At 44.2% G+C, this 9571-nt stretch overlaps 1 non-coding gene across 1 annotated transcript; it reads right to left on the bottom strand.

The window, feature by feature from the left end:
• Nucleotides 1-6059: 6059 nt before the first annotated feature.
• Nucleotides 6060-6197, bottom strand: LOC119937267. Its single transcript, XR_005453963.1, has one exon. It is a non-coding gene; the product is annotated as a small nucleolar RNA SNORA7 (small nucleolar RNA).
• Nucleotides 6198-9571: the final 3374 nt, after the last annotated feature.

The following is a 9571-nucleotide window of genomic DNA, read 5'->3' as shown; positions in this document are numbered from 1 at the left end:
TTGAAAACTGGTTGTTTCAGATGTCACCATCCTGAAAAAGCTTTTTGTTCTGATCGATCTGCTGTGGCAGCTGTACAACTATTCAGGTAACCTATCAGCCGAACTAATTGTGGCTGAATCTGTGCCACAATTTCAGTAGACGTGCAGGGCTACTTTGGCTTTTTTTAAACCTAAGCGGCAAGTGAAACATTCTGATTCAATGCGTGTGTAAGCTTGTTATGGGCAGGGAATGTGTCTGCTACAGCACTTAGAACAGTGCTTTGCACATAGTAAGCGCTTAATAAATGCCATTATTATTATTATTATTATTATTATTATTATTATTATTATTATTATTATTGCACTCTCCCAAGTGTTTAGTACAGTGTTCTGCGTATAATAAGTGTCCAATAAATACGACTGATTGATTGATTGATGGCCCATCTCTCACTAGCTCTTTCCATATTCTTAGAGGCACTCTTTAATAAGTCAGTCAGTCATATTGAGTGCTTTCTGAGTTGCAGAGCACTGTACTAAGTGCTCGGGAGAGTAAGTAGCATGGCACAGTGGATAGAGCACAGGCTTGGGAGTCAGAAGGTCATGGGTTTTAATTCCAGCTCTGCCACTTGTCTGCTATGTGACCTTGGGCAATTCACTTCACTTTTCTGTGCCTCAGTTACCTCATCTGTAAAATGGATATTGAGACTGTGAGCCCCATGTGGAATGGGGACTAAGTCCAACCTGATAAACTTGTATTTACTCCTGCAGACACATTCCCTACCCACAACAAGCTTACAGTCTAGAGAGGGAGACAAGCATTAATATAAATAAGTAAATTATAGGTGTAATAATAATAATAATAATGACATTTACTAAGCATTTACTATGTGCAAAGCAGTGTTCTAAGCACTGGGAAGGTTACAAGGTGATCAGGTTGTTTCAAGGGGGGCTCACAGTCAATCCCTATTTTACAGATGAGGTAACTGAGGCACAGAGAAGTTAAGTGACTTACCCAAAGTCACACAGCTGACAATTGGCGGAACTGGGATTTGAACCCATTACCCCTGACTCCAAAGCCCGTGCTCTTTCCCTTGGGCTACACTGCTTCTCAGTGTAGTACAACATTGGTATACACATGCCCTGCCCACAATGAGTTTACAGTCTAGAGTGGAAGACAGACATAAGTATAAGTAAATCATTTATAATATATAATTTATGGATATGTTACTAAGGACTTTTGGGGCTGAGGGTGGGGTGGATATCAAGTGCCTGAAAGTCACAGATCTAAGTGCATATAGGTGACACAGAAGGAATGCCCTCCCTCTGCCCATCCGCCAAGCTAGCTCTCTTCCTCCCTTCAAGGCCCTACTGAGAGCTCACCTCTTCCAGGAGGCCTTCCCAGACTGAGCCCCTTCCTTCCTCTCCCCCTCGTCCCCCTCTCCATCCCCCCATCTTACCTCCTTCCCTTCCCCACAGCACCTGTATATATGTATATATGTTTGTACATATTTATTACTCTATTTATTTTACTTGTACATATCTATTCTATTTATTTTATTTTGTTAGTATGTTTGGTTTTGCTCTCCATCTCCCCCTTTTAGACTGTGAGCCCACTGTTGGGTAGGGACTGTCTCTATATGTTGCCAATTTGTACTTCCCAAGCACTTAGTACGGTACTCTGCACACAGTAAGCGCTCAATAAATACGATTGATGATGGTGAAGAGGGAGTAGACGAAATGAGGGCTTAGTTGAGGAAGGCTTTTTTTTTTTAGTGGTGTTTGCTAAGTGCTCACTATGTGCCAGACACTGTACTAAGCACTGGAGTAGATACAAGCAAATGAGATTGTCCTACATGGGATTCACAGACTTAATCCCCATTTTACAAATGAGGCTACTGAGGCACTGAAAAGGGAAGTGACTTGCCCGTGTTCACACAGCTGACCTGAGGTGGAAAAGTGATTTTAATAATACTTTGAAGTCAGGGGAGAGTGGTGTGTCTGTTGTTTCCATAGAGGGAAGGAGTTCCAGGACAGAGGGAGGACATGGGCAAAGGGGCCCTTGATGAGAGAGCTGAGATGGAGTTAGAGTGAGTAAATTGATATTAGAGGGATTCAACGTGTGGGCTGGGTTTTAGTAAGAAATCAGCAAACTGAGGTAGGAGGGGCAAGTTTATTGAGTGCTTTAAAGCTAATGGAAGGAAGTTTCAGTTTGAGAAGCAGCGTGGCTCAATGGAAAGAGCACGGGCTTTGGAGTCAGAGATCATGGGTTCAAATCCCAGCTCTGCCAATTGTCAGCTGTGTGATTTTGGACAAGTCAATTCTGGGCCTCAGTTACCTCATCTGTAAAATGGGGATTAAGACTGTGAGCCCCCCGTGGGACAACCCGATCACCTTGTAACCTCCCCAGTGCTTAGAACAGTGCTTTGCACATACTAAGCGCTTAATAAATGCCATCGTCGTTATTATTATTATGTGGAGTTGGATGGACAACCAACCACTGAAGGTTCTTCAGGAGTGGGGAGACCCTGATTGAACATGTTTTGAAAAAATCGTCTGGACAGGAGAGTGAACTAAGGACTGGGGTGGGAAGAGACAGGAGGCAGAGAAGTCAGCGATGAAGCTGATGCAGTAGTCAAGGCGGTATAGAATAAAAGCTTGAATCAATTCAGCAGCAGTTGGATGAAGAGGAAAGAAAGGATTTTAGCGATGTTATGATGGTAAAAAAGAAAGGATTTCGTGACAGATAGAATATGTGCAATCAGGGTCAAATGGGAGGGAGCAGATTTCTGTTAAAATTTTTTCTGTAACCCAAGTAACAGGATATGAATGTTACATAGGTCTATTGAGGTGTCAGATCTGTATTTTTAACTTGGCAGAGTTCCAGATCATTCTGAGGAACATCTTTTTTTGTGTGTGTGTGTCTCATTCTCTCACTCTTTCGGCCCTTTTCTCTCTGTCTTCAAAAGCAAAGTAGCATTTGGGATCTGGAAATAAAATTAAAGCTCTGGCGTGAGATCATTTTTAACACTCAGGTACTTCCCTCCAAGAACTGTTCTAATGAGAGTTTCTGTCAGTTAACAGCCCTAAACAAATCAGCCACTTCATTGATTTCTGCTATTACTTTTAATGTTCTCATCATGTAAGTTTTATGGGAGTGTTATGTAAATAATGCTTAAACCGTTTGGCAAGTGTACTGAATGGAGAGGCTTGGAACTCCACCATGTTGGCTGATCTGCAGTTAGGATAACTAAGATGGGGAAATAAAAAATATTCTTATTTATTCTTAAGTGTGCTCAAGATCATCCAGTGTAGGAATTATCTCAGACACCTATTTATTTATTTATAGTAATGTCTGTCTCCCGCCTTAGACTGTGAGCTCACTGCAGGCAGGAATGCGTCTGTTGTTATATTGTATTCTTTCAAGTGCTTAGTACAGTGCTTTGCACACAGAGCTCAATAAATATGATTGAATGAATGAATGAAGCAGAATTAACTCTTTCAGGCCACTGGTGCTATTTGGAAATGACTCCAATAATGAATGAAATAGCTACCCTGAAGCTGGCATCTTCCAGAACCCTTAGGCTCACCTCGGGAGTAAGTTAGTTACCTTTTGCTAATACCCTTATATGATTTTTCCTTTTCTCTTTATTTTACCATGTTGATCATTGGAACTGCTAACCAAGTAGGTGGTAGTTCATGGATTCATTCAACGAGCATGAAACCTAACTAAGTGCTGGGGAAGAGTTCAATAGAGGCTTAATAAAACACAATCCTTAGCCTTCAAGGGGTTCACAGTCTTGAAGGGAGGTTGGTGATGGGTACATGAAGAAAGTTTGAAGTGAGAAAGGTAAAACAACGGGAGAACACTAGGACAAGAAGAAGAACTGTAGAATATTAAGGAAGCAGTGTGACCAAGAAGAAAGAGCACAAGCCTGGGAATCGGAGGACTGGAGTTCTAATCCTGGTTTCACCACTTGCCTGCTTTGTGACCTTGGGCAAGTTGCTTAACTTCTCTGTGCTTCAGTTTCCTTAACTATAAAATGATTATTTGATACCTGTTCTCCCTCCTAATTCGACTGTGACCCAATGTCCTTAGTACAGTGCTCTGCACACAGTGAGCGCTCAATAAATACGATTGAATGAATGAATGTGGAACAAGGACTGTGTCTAACCCGATCAGCTTACATCTACTTCAGGGCTTAGAACAGTGCTTGGCACATAGTAAACACTAAATACTATCATTCTTATTCTTACTTTCATTATTGAAGTTAAAGGAGCTATTTTCAAGCTCCTTTCTGTTTAGTAAGGGCTGTTCAGAATACATCAATCACAAACTTTCATAGCCAAACCCTCCTAAATGTTCTAAAATTTGAGAAGACAACTCTGCTGCCACATCAAGAAGTAGCACGGCATAATGAATACATCATGGGCCTGGGATTCAGAAAGTCATGGATTCTAACCCCAGCTCCACCACTTGTCTGTTGTCTGATCTTGGGTAAGCCACTTCACTTCTCTATGCCTCGGTTCCTTCATCTGTAAAATGGGGATTGAGACTGTGAGCCCCACATAGGACAGGGACTGTGTCCAACCAAATTTGCTCGTATCCACCCCAGCAGTTAAAACAGTGCCTAACCCATAGTAAGCATTTAACAAATACCACAATTATTTCTATTATAACTCTGGGCAGACAGGATGGGATGCCCCCACCCCCGGATGACACACGAGGTAGGTGGTGTGTATATCCTGGATGGTGAATCTTGGCATTCTGGTGGCCCTGCAATAGCTGTAACCACATGCTGCTGTTGCTAGGAAGAGAGATGTTTCCTTCCTTTCAGCCAGGGTGGCATCCTTCCGGGCACCCATAGTTCTCTGAGGTCATGCATTGTTTTAAAATCCTTTCTAGAGTGGAGTTATCAACAGCACATAACAAAAAATACAGGGTATTGTTATCTACTGGGTTTTGCTATTTCGAGCGTGGGAGTTGTTCATGGTTAGAGAGTGGGAGAAAGAGATAAGAATGAAAGATTTAGGATGGTTGGGAAAGGGGAAGAACTGAAGGCAGGGAAGAAAATTCTGACAGGCAGAAACTCCTCACCCTCTGCTTCAAGGCTGTCCATCACCTCGCCCCCTCCTACCTCACCTCCCTTCTCTCCTTCTCCAGCCCAGCCCTCACCCTCCGCTCCTCTGCCGCTAATCTCCTCACTGTGCCTCGTTCTCGCCTGTCCCGCCATCGACCCCCGGCCCACGTCATCCCCCGGGCCTGGAATGCCCTCCCTCTGCCCATCCGTCAAGCTAGCTCTCTTCCTCCCTTCAAGGCCCTACTGAGAGCTCACCTCCTCCAGGAGGCCTTCCCAGACTGAGCCCCCTCCTTCCTCTCCCCCTCTGCCCTCTCTCCATCCCCCCGGCCTTAACTCCTTCCCTTCTCCACAGCACCTGTATATATGTATATATGTTTTGTACATATTTATTACTCCATTTATTTATTTTACTTGTACATATCTATTCTATTTTATTTTGTTAGTATGTTTGGTTTTGTTCTCTGTCTCCCCCTTCTAGACTGTGAGCCCACTGTTGGGTAGGGACTGTCTCTATATGTTGCCAACCTGCACTTCCCAAGCGCTTAGTACAGTGCTCTGCACACAGTAAGTGCTCAATAAATATGATTGATTGATTGATTGATTGACAGAGGTCATGACTTTCTCTCTTCTTAGGTCCTGATGAGATCCTGCCCAGGGTGTTCATGGACATGTCTTGTCTTATGCCGTCATTCATTCAATTGTATTTATTGAGCGCTTACTGCATGCAGAGCACTGGACTAAGTGCTTGGGAAGTACAAGTTGGCAACATACAGAGACGGTCCCTACCCAACAACGGGCTCATTTCTGACCCATAGCAACATCACGGACACACCTCTCCCAGAACGCCCCACTATCCATCTGCAATCATCCTGGTTGTGTCTCCACAGAGTTTTCTTGGTAAAAATATGGAACTGGTTTACCATTGCCTCCTTGCACGCAGCAAACTTGAGTCTCCTCCCTCGACTCTCCCGTGCCACTGCTGTCCAGCATGGGTGAGTTTTGACTTGTAGCAGATTGTCTTTCATTCACTAGCTGCTTTCCAAGCTAGGAATGAAAAGGGTAGGCCTCTGCTTGACTCTCCCTCCCATAATCAAGACTGGTAGAGTACTGGAGACTCTACAGGTGTGACCCTGAAAGGGGATTCATGGACTACCTCCCCTATAATCCTGTCAGTCCTTGGTTGTTATAGACACTGGTTGGAATCAGATCAAAGGCTGCCTCAGCTGACGTAGTTGGCTTGTGACTAAAGGGAAGGATGAACAAGGAACGTCAAAGCTTCTATACTGCTTAAATTAATCATCATCAATCATATTTATTGAGCGCTTACTATATACAGAGCACTGTAAATTAATGAACTGTCGTGAGATATTTGACCAGGTCAGTATCACTGGTGAATCTGAACTCTGGTAGTTCCTGCGAAAATTTGACTGCCCTGAAAGTTGATTGGAATTTTGAGTCAACTTTATAAAGGAATTGTTCAGGGAGAATTGATAATGGAGTTTTATCCAAACAATTTAATGGTGTACAATGGAAATGAATAATGATTTAAAAGGAAACATGACCTGACACGTTCTTAATAGCTATTTCAGCCATCACAAAGCAGTGCTTGGTTGGAGAGGCACAGCAATTTATGCCTTTTTAAAAAATTTTATAGATCAGACAGCCAGAGGGCTGTTTTGGTTTTTATACATTCCAGCGGGGTTTTAGTCAGGAGTAGTATGATAAAAAATATAATGGACTCCATTTCGTCGTATTTTGTTTCACAGTACATTCTCTCTGCATGTCCTTATTGGTGTGGCCTAATGCTCAGTATACAAACTTGTTCTTCATGGGACCCTTCACAATTAAAATACAAAAAAAAGCAGCCATCACAGCAAGCTAACTGAAAACCTGGTTAAAAAACCACTGGCAACCATTTTCTGCCTCTTGAGTTAATCTACTTTGCAGATGTTTTGGAATGTAAAGAATATGATTACGATTTCTGAATATTTTCCTTGAAATGGCCTTGGGGATGAGTTATAAGCAGTCTTAAGTATGTATTCATTTGTGGACTGTTATTCAACGGGTGTCAAGGGGTGCATAGACATAGGGGTGTTGACAACTTTGGAAGAAAAGATGAGATGGGAAGAGCACAACAGGCAGGCCTAGGAGGCAGAACAGAACAAAACATACTTTGTTTTGTTGTCTGTCTCACTCTTCTAGACTGTGAGCCCGTTGTTGGGTAGGGACCATCTCTAGATGTTGCCAACTTGTACTTTCCAAGCACTTAGTACAGTGCTCTGCAAACAGTAAGCGCTCAATAAATATGAGAACTCCTTGTCTTCCCTCCCAAACCCTGCCCTCTCCCTGACTTCCCCATCTCTGTTGACGGCACTACCATCCTTCCCGTCTCACAAGCCCGCAACCTTGGTGTCATCCTCAACTCCACTCTCTCGTTCACCCCTCACATCCAAGCCGTCACCAAAACCTGCCGGTCTCAGCTCCACAACATTGCCAAGATCCGCCCTTTCCTCTCCATCCACACCGCTACCCTTCTCATTCAAGCTCTCATCCTATCCTGTCTGGACTACTGCATCAGCCTTCTCTCTGATCTCCCATCCTCGTGTCTCTCCCCACTTCAATCCATACTTCATGCTGCTGTCCGGATTGTCTTTGTCCAGACACGCTCTGGGCATGTTACGCCCCTCCTCAAAAATCTCCAGTGGCTACCAATCAATCTGTGCATCAGGCAGAAACTCCTCACCCTAGGCTTCAAGGCTGTCCATCACCTCGCCCCCTCCTACCTCACCTCCCTTCTCTCCTTCTACAGCCCAGCCTGCACCCTCCGCTCCTCTGCTGCTACCCTCCTCACTGTGCCTCGTTCTCGCCTGTCCCGCAATCGACCCCCGGCCCACGTCATCCCCCGGGCCTGGAATGCCCTCCCTCTGCCCATCCGCCAAGCTAGCTCTCTTCCTCCCTTCAAGGCCCTACTGAGAGCTCACCTCCTCCAGGAGGCCTTCCCAGGCTGAGCCCCTTCCTTCCTCTCCCCCTCGTCACCCTCTCCATCCCCCCATCTTACCTCCTTCCCTTCCCCACAGCACCTGTATATATGTATATATGTTTGTACATATTTGTTACTCTATTTATTTATTTATTTTACTTGTACATATCTATTCTATTTATTTTATTTTGTTAGTATGTTTGGTTTTGTTCTCTGTCTCCCCCTTTTAGACTGTGAGCCCACTGTTGGGTAGGGACTGTCTCTATATGTTGCCAATTTGTACTTCCCAAGCGCTTAGTACAGTGCTCTGCACACAGTAAACACTCAATAAATACGACTGATGATGATGATGATGATGAGAAGAAGATCAATCAATCAATCATATTTATTGAGCTCTGGCTGTGTGCAAAGAACTGTACTAAGCTCCTAGTTGAGTACAAAACAGCAGAGCTGGTATACACATCCCCAAGGTAGGAATGGAGTGGATAGGCCTCTGCTTTACTCTCCCTCTGGCAGTCGAGACTGGTGGAGTACTTGAAACTCTCCTGGTGTGACTCTGAGAGGGGTAAGCACTGTTGTAGATACAAGGACACAGTCCCCATCTCACATGGGGTTCACAGTTTAAGTGACACTTCTTTCACAGGACAGATGGGTGTCCCCCACCCAATAAGCACAACTTAATCGTGAGCCTCTAGAGCTTATTGAGTGCTTACTGTGTTCAGAGTACTGTACTAAGTGTTTGGGAGAGTACAGTACAACAGAGTTGATAGATGCGTGAGTTAATAGATGCGTTCCCTGCCGACAAGGAGCTTACAGACAAGAATATTCCAATTTTCATTTCTCCTGGGACCTCTTGTGGATGACTTGGTTGCACTGGGGGTCTTTTGGTACCTTCTGAAAGAGGCTCATCCTCCGCTGCAGTTGGTGTGTTGGGAAAGGGCGATGAGAAGCAGCATGGCCTAGTGGATAGAGCATAAGCCTAGGAGTTAGAAGGAGTCAGAAGGATAGAGAAGCAGCACGGCTCAATGGAAAGAGCATGGGCTTTGGAGTCAGAGGTCATGGGTTCAAACCCCAGCTCTGCCAAATTGTCAGCTGTGTGACTTTGGACAAGTCACTTAACTTCTCTGTGCCTCAGTTATGTCACCTGTAAAATGGGGATTAAGACTGTGAGCCCCCAGTGGGACAACCTGCTCACCTTGTAACCTCCCCAGCGCTTAGAACAGTGCTTTGCATATAGTAAATGCTTCATAAATACAATTAAAAAGACTTTGGTTCTGCTCCCATCTTCACCACCTGCCTGCTGTGTGACCTTGGGCAGATTATTTGACTTCTCTGTGCCTCATTTAACGCATCTGTAAAATGGAGATTAAGACTTTAAACCCAGTGTGGAAAATGGAATGTGGCCAACCTGATTAGCTTAATAATAATTATGGTACTTAAATATGGGCTTATTGTGTGCCCCGCACTATTCTAAACACTGGGGTAGATACAAGTTAACCAGGTTGGACACAATCCCTATCCCATATGGGGTGCC

This window comes from Tachyglossus aculeatus, chromosome 1 (assembly GCF_015852505.1).
Source record: "Tachyglossus aculeatus isolate mTacAcu1 chromosome 1, mTacAcu1.pri, whole genome shotgun sequence".
Taxonomy (NCBI): domain Eukaryota; kingdom Metazoa; phylum Chordata; class Mammalia; order Monotremata; family Tachyglossidae; genus Tachyglossus; species Tachyglossus aculeatus.
This window is presented reverse-complemented; position numbering and strand designations above follow the sequence as displayed.